At 41.0% G+C, this 11316-nt stretch overlaps 2 non-coding genes across 2 annotated transcripts; both read right to left on the bottom strand.

The window, feature by feature from the left end:
- Positions 1-449: 449 nt before the first annotated feature.
- On the bottom strand, positions 450-557 carry LOC130952082 (small nucleolar RNA R71). Its single transcript, XR_009074262.1, has one exon. It is a non-coding gene; the product is annotated as a small nucleolar RNA R71 (small nucleolar RNA).
- An 8911-nt stretch (positions 558-9468) lies between these two features.
- Positions 9469-9576, bottom strand: LOC130952185 (small nucleolar RNA R71). Its single transcript, XR_009074366.1, has one exon. It is a non-coding gene; the product is annotated as a small nucleolar RNA R71 (small nucleolar RNA).
- Between the last annotated feature and the right edge of the window lie 1740 nt (positions 9577-11316).

Here is an 11316-nt window from a genome sequence, read left to right as displayed (position 1 = left end):
GCTAAGGCACACTCTCTGCAAGGACCTACAGAAATCTTCAAAGAGAGACATGGCAGCCGAAAACAACAACAATGCAAACAATGCAAGGAGGTGCTGGGTGACTTTACTGCACCTACTCCCGACTTCTATGAGAAACATCTCTATCCCTGCCATTGGAGCAAACAACTTTGAGCTTAAGCCTCATTAGTTTCTCTAATGCAACAGAATTGCAAGTTCCATGGACTTCCATTGGAAGATCCTCATCAGTTCTTAGCTGAATTCTTGCAAATCTGTGACACTGTCAAGACTAATGGGGTTGACCCTGAGGTCTACAGACTTATGCTATTTCCTTTTGCTGTAAGAGACAGAGCTAGGACATGGTTGGACTCACAACCTAAAGAAAGTCTGGACTCATGGGAAAAGCTAGTCAATGCCTTCTTGGCAAAGTTCTTTCCACCTCAAAATTGAGTAAGCTTAGAGTGGAAGTCCAAACCTTCAGACAGAAGGATGGAGAATCCCTCTATGAAGCTTGGGAAAGATACAAACAATGGATCAGAAAATGTCCTTCTGACATGCTTTCTTAATGGAGTATCGTAGGTATTTTCTATGATGGTCTCTCTGAACTATCCAAGATGTCTTTGGATAGCTCTGCTGGAGGATCTCTTCATCTGAAGAAGACGCCTACAGAAGCTCAAGAACTAATTGAAATGGTTGCAAATAACCAATTCATGTACACTTCTGAAAGGAATCCTGTGAACAATGGGACTAATCAGAAAAAAGGAGTTCTTGAGATTGATACTCTGAATGCCATATTGGCTCAGAACAAAATATTGACTCAGCAAGTCAATTTGATTTCTCAAAGTTTGTCTGGAATGCAAAATGCACCAAGCAGTACTAAGGATGCTTCATCTGAAGAAGAAGCTTATGATCCTGAGAACCCTTCAATGGAAGAGGTGAATTACCTGGGAGAACCCTATGGAAACACCTATATTCTTCATGGAGAAATCATCCAAATTTCTCATGGAAGGATCAACAGAGACCTCAACAAGGTTTCAACAATAATGTGGAAGAAACAGGTTTAGCAATGGCAAGCCTTTTCCATCATCTTCTCAGCAACAGACAGAGAATTCTAAGCAGAACCCCTCTGACTTAGCACTATGGTCTCTGATCTAATCAAAACCACTCAAAGTTTCATGACTGAAACAAGGTCCTCCATTAGGAATTTGGAGGCACAAGTGGGACAGCTGAGCAAGAAAGTTACTGAACTCCCTCCTAGTACTCTTCCAAGCAATACAGAAGAAAATCCAAAGGAGAGTGCAAGGCCATCACATGGCCGAATTTGGAGAGGAAGAGAGAAGTGAACGCCACTGAGGAAGACCTCAATGGGCGTCCACTGACCTCCACTGAGTTCCCCAATGAGGAACCATGGGAATCTGAGGCTCAAAATGAGACATAGAGATTCCATTGGACTTACTTCTGCCTTTCATGAGCTCTGATGAGTATTCTTCCTCTGAAGAGGATGAGTATGTCACTGAAGAGCAAGTTGCTAAATACCTTGAGCAATCATGAAGCTAAATGACAAGTTATTTGGAAATGAGACTTGGGAGGATGAATCCCCTTTGCTCACCAAGAACTGATGACTTGTCTAGGCAGAAATTACCTCAAAAGAGACAAGATCCTAGGAAGTTTTCAATACCTTGTACCATAGGCACCATGACCTTCAAGAAGGCTCTGTGTGACTTAGGGTCAAGTGTAAACCTCACGCCTCTCTCTGTAATGGAGAAGCTAGGGATCTTTGAGGTGCAAGCTGCAAGAATCTCACTAGAGATGGCAGACAACTCAAGAAAACAAGCTCAGGACTTGTAGAGGATGTTTGGTGAAGATTGAAGACCATTACATCCCTGCTGATTTCATAGTCCTAGAGACTGGGAAGTGCATGGATGAATCCATCATCCTTGGCAGACCCTTCCTAGCCACAGCAAAGGCTGTGATTGATGTTGATAGAGGAGAATTGATCATTCAAGTGAATGAAGAATCATTTGTGTTTAAGGCTCAAGGATATCCCTCTGTCACCATGGAGAGGAAGCATGAAGAGCTTCTCTCAAATCAGAGTCAAGCAGAGCCCCCACAGTCAAACTCTAAGTTTGGTGTTGGGAGGCCACAACCAAACTCTAAGTTTGGTGTTGAACCCCCACATTCAAACTCTAAGTTTGGTGTTGGGAGGTTCCAACATTGCTCTGAGTATCTGTGAGGCTCCATGAGAGCCCACTGTCAAGCTACTGACATTAAAGAAGCGCTTGTTGGGAGGCAACCCAATATTATATTTTATATATTTTTCTTTGTTATTTTATGTTTTCTGTAGGTTGATGATCATGAAGAGTCATAAAATCAATTGAAAAAGCAAAAACAGAATGAAAAACAGGAAGAAAAACAGCACACCCTGGAGGAAGAACCTACTGGCGTTTAAACGCCAGTAAGGCTAGCAGATGGGCGTTTAACGCCCAGTCTGGCACCATTCTGGGCGTTTAACGCCAGAAAGGGGCACCAGACTGGTGTTAAACGCCATGAAAGGGCAAGAACCTGGCGTTAAACGCCAGAAATGGACACCAGCCCGGCGTTTAACGCCAGAATTGGCTCAAAACGCATTTTTGCATGCCATTTGGTGCAGGGATGACTTTTCCTTGACACCTCAGGATCTGTGGACCCCACAGGATCCCCACCAACCCCACCACTCTCTCTCTTCTTCACCCATTCACCAATCACCTCAATACCTCTTCCCCAAAAACCCTTCACCTATCAAATCCCATCTTCTCTTCACCACTCACGTCCATCCTTCACAAAACCCCACCTACCTCACCCTTCAAATTCAAACCACTTTCCCTCCCAAACCCACCCATACATGACCGAACCATGAGCCCCCCTCTCCTATATAAACCCTTCTTCACCCCTTCATTTTCACACAACCTAAACACCACTTTTCCCCCTCTTTGGCCGAACACAAAACCATTCCCTTCTTCCTCATTTCTTCTTCTTCTCCTCTATTCTTTCTTCTTTTGCTCGAGGACGAGCAAACCTTTTAAGTTTGGTGTGGTAAAAGCGTTGCTTTTCGTTTTTTCATAACCATTTATGGCATCCAAGGCCGGAGAAACCTCTAGAAAGAGGAAAGGGAAGGCAAAAGCTTCCACCTCCGAGTCATGGGAGATGGAGAGATTCATCTCAAGGGTGCATCAAGACCACTTCTATGAAGTTGTGGCCTTGAAGAAGGTGATCCCCGAGGTTCCCTTTTCACTCAAAAAGGGTGAATATCCGGAGATTCGACATGAGATCCGAAGAAGAGGTTGGGAAGTTCTTACCAACCCCATTCAACAAGTCGGAATCTTAATGGTTCAAGAGTTCTATGCCAATGCATGGATCACCAAGAACCATGATCAAAGTGTGAACCCGGATCCAAAGAATTGGCTTACTATGGTTCGGGGAAAATACTTAGATTTTAGTCCGGAAAATGTGAGGTTGGCATTCAACTTGCCCATGATGCAAGGAGATGAACATCCTTACACAAGAAGGGTCAACTTTGATCAAAGGTTGGACCAAGTCCTCACTGACATTTGTGAAGAGGGCGCCCAATGGAAGAAAGATTCAAGAGGGAAGCCGGTTCAACTAAGAAGGCATGACCTCAAGCCCGTGGCTAGAGGTTGGTTGGAGTTTATCCAACGCTCAATCATTCCCACTAGCAACCGGTCCGAAGTTACTCTAGACCGAGCCATCATGATCCATAGCATCATGATTGGAGAAGAAGTAGAAGTTCATGAGGTCATAGCCCAAGAACTCTATAAGGTGGCGGACAAGTCCTCTACCTTGGCAAGGTTAGCCTTTCCTCATCTCATTTGTCACCTCTGTTATTCAGTAGGAGTTGACATAGAAGGAGACATCCCCATTGATGAGGACAAGCCCATCACTAAGAAAAGGATGGAGCAAACAAGAGACCCCTCTCATCATGAGATCCCTGAGATGCCTCAAGGGATGCACTTTCCTCCATAAGACTATTGGGAGCAACTGAACACCTCCCTAGGAGAATTAAGTTCCAACATGGGACAACTAAGGGTGGAGCACCAAGAACATTCCATCCTCCTCCATGAAATAAGAGAAGATCAAAGAATCATGAGAGAGGAGCAACAAAGACAAGGAAGAGACATTGAGGAGCTCAAGCACTCCATAAGACCTTCAAGAGGAAGAACAAGCCGCCATCACTAAGGTGGACCCGTTCTTTAATCTCCTTGTTCTTTATTTTCCTGTTTTTCGAATTTTAGTGCTTATGTTTATCTATGTTTGTGTCTTGTGATCATTAGTGTCTATGCCTAAAAGTTATGAATGTCCTATGAATCCATCACCTCTCTTAAATGAAAAATGTTCTTAATTGAAAAAAAGAAAGAATTGCATGAATTTTGAATTTTATAACAGTTTGATTATTTTGATGTGGTGGCAATATTTTTGTTTTCTGAATGTATGCTTAAACAGTGCATATGTCTTTTGAATTTGTGGTTCATGAATGTTGGCTCTTGAAAGAATGATGAAAAAGGAGACATGTTACTGAGGATCTGAAAAATCATTAAAAAATGATTCTTGAAGCAAGAAAAAGCAGTGAATACAAAAAAAAAATAGAAAAAAAAAACGAGAAAAAAAGAGAAAGAGAAAACGAAAAAAAAAAGATAAATAAAGTGGTGTCCAAGGCAAAAAGAGTGTGCTTAAGAACCTTGGACACCTCTAGTTGGGGACTCTAGCAAAGCTGAGTCACAATCTGAAAAGGTTCACCCAATTATGTGTCTGTGGCATGTATGTATCCAGTGGTAATACTGGAAGACAGAGTGCTTTGGACCACAGCTAAGACTCAATAAGTAGCTATGTTCAAGAATCATCATACCTATCTAGGAGAATCAATGACACTATCTGGATTCTGAGTTCCTAAAGAAGCCAATCATTCTGAATTTCAAAGGATAGAGTGAGATGCCAAAACTATTCAGAGGCAAAAAGCTAAAAGCCCCGCTCATCTAATTAATACTGATCTTCATAGATGTTTTTGGAATTCATTGTATATTCTCTTCTTTTTATCCTATTTGATTTTCAGTTGCTTGAGGACAAGCAACAATTTAAGTTTGGTGTTGTGATGAGCGGATAATTTGTACGCTTTTTGGCATTGTTTTTAGTATGTTTTTAGTATGATCTAGTTAGTTTTTAGTATATTTTTATTAGTTTTTAGTTAAAATTCACTTTTCTGGACTTTACTATGAGTTTGTGTGTTTTTCTGTGATTTCAGGTATTTTCTGGCTGAAATTGAGGGACCTGAGCAAAAATCTGATTCAGAGACTGAAAAGGACTGCAGATGCTGTTGGATTCTGACCTCCCTTCACTCGAAGTGGATTTTCTGGAGCTACAGAAGCCCAATTGGCGCGCTCTCAACGGCGTTGGAAACTAGACATCCTGGGCTTTCCAGCAATATATGATAGTCCATACTTTGTCCAAGATTTGATGGCCCAAACCGGTGTTCAAAGTCACCTTCAGATTTCCCAGCGTTAAACGCCGGAACTGGCACCAAAGTGGGAGTTAAACGCCCAAACTGGCACAAGAGCTGGCGTTTAACTCCAAGAAGAGTCTCTACACGAAAATGCTTCATTGTTCAGCCCAAGCACACACCAAGTGGGCCCGGAAGTGGATTTTTATGTCATTTACTCATCTCTGTACACCCTAGGCTACTAGTTCTCTATATATAGGACCTTTTACCATTGTATTTTGATCTTTCAATCTAGGATCTTTTGATCATGTTTTTATGATTGAACCCTCTTTGGGAGGCTGGCCTCACGGCCATCCCTAGACCTTGTTCTTATGTATTTTCAACGGTGGAGTTTCTACACACCATAGATTAAGGTGTGGAGCTCTGCTGTACCTCGAGTATTAATGCAATTACTATTGTTCTTCTATTCAATTCCGCTTGTTCTTGTTCTAAGATATCACTTGTTCTTCAACTTGATGAATGTGATGATTCGTGACACTCATCATCATTCTCACCTATGAACGTGTGACTGACAACCACCTCCGTTCTACCTTCGATTGGGTGAATATCTCTTGGATTCCTGATACACGATGCATGGTTGATCGCCTGACAACCGAGCGCTCGCCTGACAACCGAGCCAGCCATTCCGTGAGATCAGAGTCTTCGTGGTATAGGCAAGAACTGATGGCGGCATTCAAGAGAATCCGGAAGGTCTAACCTTGTCTGTGGTATTCTGAGTAGGATTCAATGATTGAATGACTGTGACGTGCTTCAAACTCCTGAAGGCGGGGCGTTAGTGACAGACGCAAAAGAATCACTGGATTCTATTCCGGCCTGATCGAGAACTGACAGATGGATAGCCGTGCCGTGACAGGGTGCGTTGAACATTTCCACTGAGAGGATGGGAGGTAGCCACTGACAACGGTGAAACCCTTGCATAAGCTTGCCATGGAAAGGAGTAAGAAGGATTGGATGAAGACAGTAGGAAAGCAGAGAGACGGAAGGGACCAAGCATCTTCATACGCTTATCTGAAATTCCTACCAATGAATTACATAAGTACCTCTATCTTTATCTTTATGTTTTATTCATATATCACCCATACCCATTTGAGTCTGCCTGACTAAGATTTACAAGGTGACCATAGCTTGCTTCATACCAACAATCTCCGTGGGATCGACCCTTACTCGCGTAAGGTTTATTACTTGGACGACCCAGTGCACTTGCTGGTTAGTTGTGCGGAATTGTGATAGAGAGTTGAGATTGCAATAAGCGTACCATGTTGATGGCGCCATTGATGATCACAATTTCATGCACCAGCTGGGCGTTAGTAACAGACGCAAAAGAATCACTGGATTCTATTCCAACCTGATTGAGAACTGACAGATGATTAGCCGTGCTATGACAGAGCGCGTTGAACATTTTCACTGAGAGGACGGGACTGTAGCCACTGACAACGGTGATGCCCAACATACAGCTTGCCATGGAAAGGAGTAAGAAGGATTGGATGAAAACAGTAGGAAAGCAGAGAGACGGAAGGGACAAAGCATCTCCATACGCTTATCTGAAATCCTCACCAATGAATTACATAAGTAACTCTATCTTTATTTTATGCTTTATTCATATATCATCCATAACCATTTGAATCTGCCTAACTGAGATTTACAAGGTGACCATAGCTTGCTTCATACCAACAATCTCCGTGGGATCGACCCTTACTCGCGTAAGGTTTATTACTTGGACGACCCAATGCACTTGCTGGTTAGTTGTGCGAAGTTGTGATATTATGTTTAGACCATGGTATTAAGCACCATGTTTTTGGAGCCATTACCGGGAATTATTTGAGTTGTGAAAAGTAGAGATCACAATTTCGTGCACCAAGTTTTTGGCGCCGTTGCCGGGGATTGTTTCCAGTTTGGACAACTGACAGTTCATCTTGTTGCTTAGATTAGGTATTTTTCTTCAGAGTTCTTAAGAATGAATTCTAGTGTTTCAAGGTGATGTTCTTATCATCACCAAAGCTGATTGATTCTCATCAATTTAGCTCTTGAATGCAATGTCCTGCTGAAGCTTGGCTAGCCTTGTCTAATTTCTTTAGACTAAAGCTTTAGACTAACATTGCATGATTCCTGGAATTCTCATTAAGAATTTTGATATCCTTGTTTTCTTTTTCACTCAATTTTTCAAAAAAAAAATCCAAAAAAATTATAAAATCATAAAAACCAAAAATATTTCATGTTTCTTGTTTGAGTCTAGTGTCTCATTTTAAGTGTGGTGTCGATTGCATGTTTCTGTTCTTCTTGCATTCATTCATGCATCTTCATTGATCTTCAAGTTGTTCTTGATGATTTCCTTGCTCTGATCTTTAAATTCTCTTGTCTTGAGTGTTTTGTTGTTTCTCATATGCATTCTCATTTTGTTAGTGTCAATAGTATACAAACTTCTAAGTTTGGTGTCTTGCATGCATTGTTTATTTGATTTTAGTTGCATTTTGATTATTAAAAAATCCAAAAAATTTTTAATTTGTGTCTTTTCAAGTCAATAATATAGAGAATTGAAGATTCAGAACATACAGCAGAGGAATTACACAGAAAAAGCTGGGCGTTCAAAACACCTAGTGAGGAAGGAAAACTGGCATTTAAACGCCAGCCAGGGTGCCTGGCTAGGCGTTTAATGCCCAAAAGGGTAGTGTTTTGGGCGTTAAAAGCCAGAATGTGCACCATTTTGGGCGTTTAACGCCAAGATGGCACAAGAGGGAAGATTTTGTTTTTAATTCAAATTTTTTTCAAGTTTTCAAATTTTTCAAAATCATATCTTTTCAATCATATATTTTCAAAATCAATTTCTTTCTTTTTCAAAGATACTTGCTAACAATTAATGATTTGATTCAACAATTCAAGTATGTTGCCTTTTTTGTTGAGAAAGGTTTAATGTTTGAATCATATCTTTCCTTGTTAGCCAAGTCATTAATTTTCAAAATCAAATCTTTTTAAATTGTTTTTCAAATCATATCTTCCCAATCATATCTTTTTAAAACTATATATTTTCAATCATATCTTATTAATCACATCTTTTTCAAAATAGTTTTCAATCATATCTTTTTGATTTCTAATTTCAAAATCTTTTTCAAAAATCACTTTATTTCTTTTCCACTCTTAGTTTTCGAAAATCCATTAGTATTTTTCAAAATGTTTTTAAAATCTTTTTAAAATTTCTTCCCTTCTTCTCACATCCTTCTATTTATGGACTAACACTCCTCCTTAATGCACAATTCGAACTCCATCTTTCTTGATAAGTTCAAATTCTTCTACCTCTTCCTTCTATTTTTCTTTTCCTCTGACACCTCAAGGAATCTCTATACTATGACATAAAGGATTCCATATTTTCTTGTTCTCTTCTCTTTCATATGAGCAGGAGCAAAGACAAAAGCATTCTTGTTGAGGCTGACCCTGAACCTGAAAGGACCTTGAAGCGAAAGCTAAGAGAAGCTAAGGCACAACTCTCTGTAGAGGACCTAACAGAAATCTTCAAAAAAGAAGACATGGCAGCCGAAAACAACAACAATGCCAATAATACAAGGAAGGTGCTGGGTGACTTTACTGCACCTACTCCCAAATTCTATGGGAGAAGCATCTCTATCCCTGCCATTGGAGCAAACAACTTTGAGCTTAAGCCTCAATTAGTTTCTCTAATGCAACAGAATTGAAAGTTCTATGGACTTCTATTGGAAGATCCTCATCAGTTTTTAGCTGAATTCTTGCAAATCTGTGACACTGTCAAGACTAATGGGGTTAACCCTGAGGTCTACAGACTCATGCTATTCCCTTTTGCTGTAAGAGACAGAGCTAGGATATGGTTGGACTCACAACCTAAAGAAAGCCTGAACTCTTGGGAAAAGCTAGTCAATGCCTTCTTGGCAAAGTTCTTTCCACCTCAAAAATTGAGTAAGCTTAGAGTGGAAGTCCAAACCTTCAGACAGAAGGAAGGTGAATCCCTCTATGAAGCTTGGGAAAGATACAAATAATTAATCAGAAAGTGTCCTTCTGACATGCTTCCTGAATGGAGCATCATAGGTATCTTCTGTGATGGTCTGTCTGAACTGTCCAAGATGTCATTGGACAGCTCTGCTGGAGGGTCTCTTCATCTGAAGAAGACGCCTGCAGAAGCTCAAGAGCTCATTGAAATGGTTGCAAATAACCAATTCATGTACACTTCTGAAAGGAATCCTGTGAACAATGGGACGAATCAGAAGAAAGGAGTTCTTGAGATTGATACTCTGAATGCCATATTGGCCTAGAACAAAATATTGACTCAGCAAGTCAATATGATCTCTCAAAGTCTGTCTGGAATGTAAGCTACACCAGGCAGTACTAAGGATGCTTCATCTAAAGAAGAAGCTTATGATCCTGAGAACCCTTCAATGGAAGAGGTGAATTACATGGGAGAACCCTATGGAAACACCTATAATTTTTCATGGAGAAATCATCCAAATCTCTCATAGAAGGATCAACAGAGACCTCAACAAGGTTTCAACAACAATAATGGTGGAAGAAACAGGTTTAGCAATGGCAAGCCTTTTCCATCATCTTCTTAGCAACAGACAGAGAATTCTAAGCAGAGCCACTCTGACTTAGCAACCATGGTCTCTGATCTAATCAAAACCACTCAAAGTTTCATGACTGAAATAAGGTCCTCCATTAGGAACTCGGAGGCACAAGTGGGACAGCTGAGTAAGAAAATTACTGAACTCCCTCCTAGCACTCTTCCAAGCAATACAGAAGAGAATCCAAAAGGAGAATGCAAAGCCATTAACATGGCCCACATGGCTGAATTTGGAGAGGAGGAAGAGGCAGTGAGCGCCACTGAGGAAGACCTCAATGGACGTCCACTGGCCTCCAATGAGTTCCCTAATGAGGAACCATGGGAATCTGAGGCTCATAATGAGACCATAGAGATTCCATTGAATTTACTTCTGCCATTCATGAGCTCGGATGAGTATTCTTCCTCTGAAGAGGATGAATATGTCACTGAAGAGCAAGTTGCTAAATACCTTGGAGCAATCATGAAGCTAAATGACAAGTTATTTGGTAATGAGACTTGGGAGGATGAGCCCCCTTTGCTCACCAAAGAACTGGATGACTTGACTAGGCAGAAACTACATCAAAAAAGACAAGACCCTGGGAAGTTCTCAATAACTTATACCATAGGCACCATGACCTTTAAGAAGGCTCTGTGTGACCTAGGGTCAAGCATAAACCTTATGCCTATCTCTGTAATGAAGAAGCTAGGGATCTTTGAGGTGCAAGCTTCAAGAATCTCACTAGAGATGGCAGATAATTCAAGAAAACAAGCTTATGGACTTGTAGAGGATGTTTTGGTGAAAGTTGAAGACCATTACATCCCTGCTGATTTCATAGTCCAAGAGACTAGGAAGTGCATGGATGAATCCATCATCCTTGGCAGACCCTTCCTAGCCACAGCAAAGGCTGTGATTGATGTTGACAGAGGAGAATTGATCATTCAAGTGAATGAAGAATCCTTTGTGTTTAAGGCTCAAGGATATCCCTCTGTAACCATGGAGAGGAAGCACGAAGAGCTTCTCTTAAAACAGAGTCAAACAGAGCCCCCACAGTCAAACTCTAAGTTTGGTGTTGGGAGGCCACAACCAACTTCTAAGTTTGGTGTTGAAAACCCCACATTCAAACTCTAAGTTTGGTGTTGGGAGGTTCCAACATTGCTCTGAGTATCTGTAAGGCCCCATGAGAGCCCACTGTCAAGCTACTGACATTAAAGA

This window comes from Arachis stenosperma, chromosome 9, assembly GCF_014773155.1.
Source record: "Arachis stenosperma cultivar V10309 chromosome 9, arast.V10309.gnm1.PFL2, whole genome shotgun sequence".
NCBI lineage: Eukaryota > Viridiplantae > Streptophyta > Magnoliopsida > Fabales > Fabaceae > Arachis > Arachis stenosperma.
This window is presented reverse-complemented; position numbering and strand designations above follow the sequence as displayed.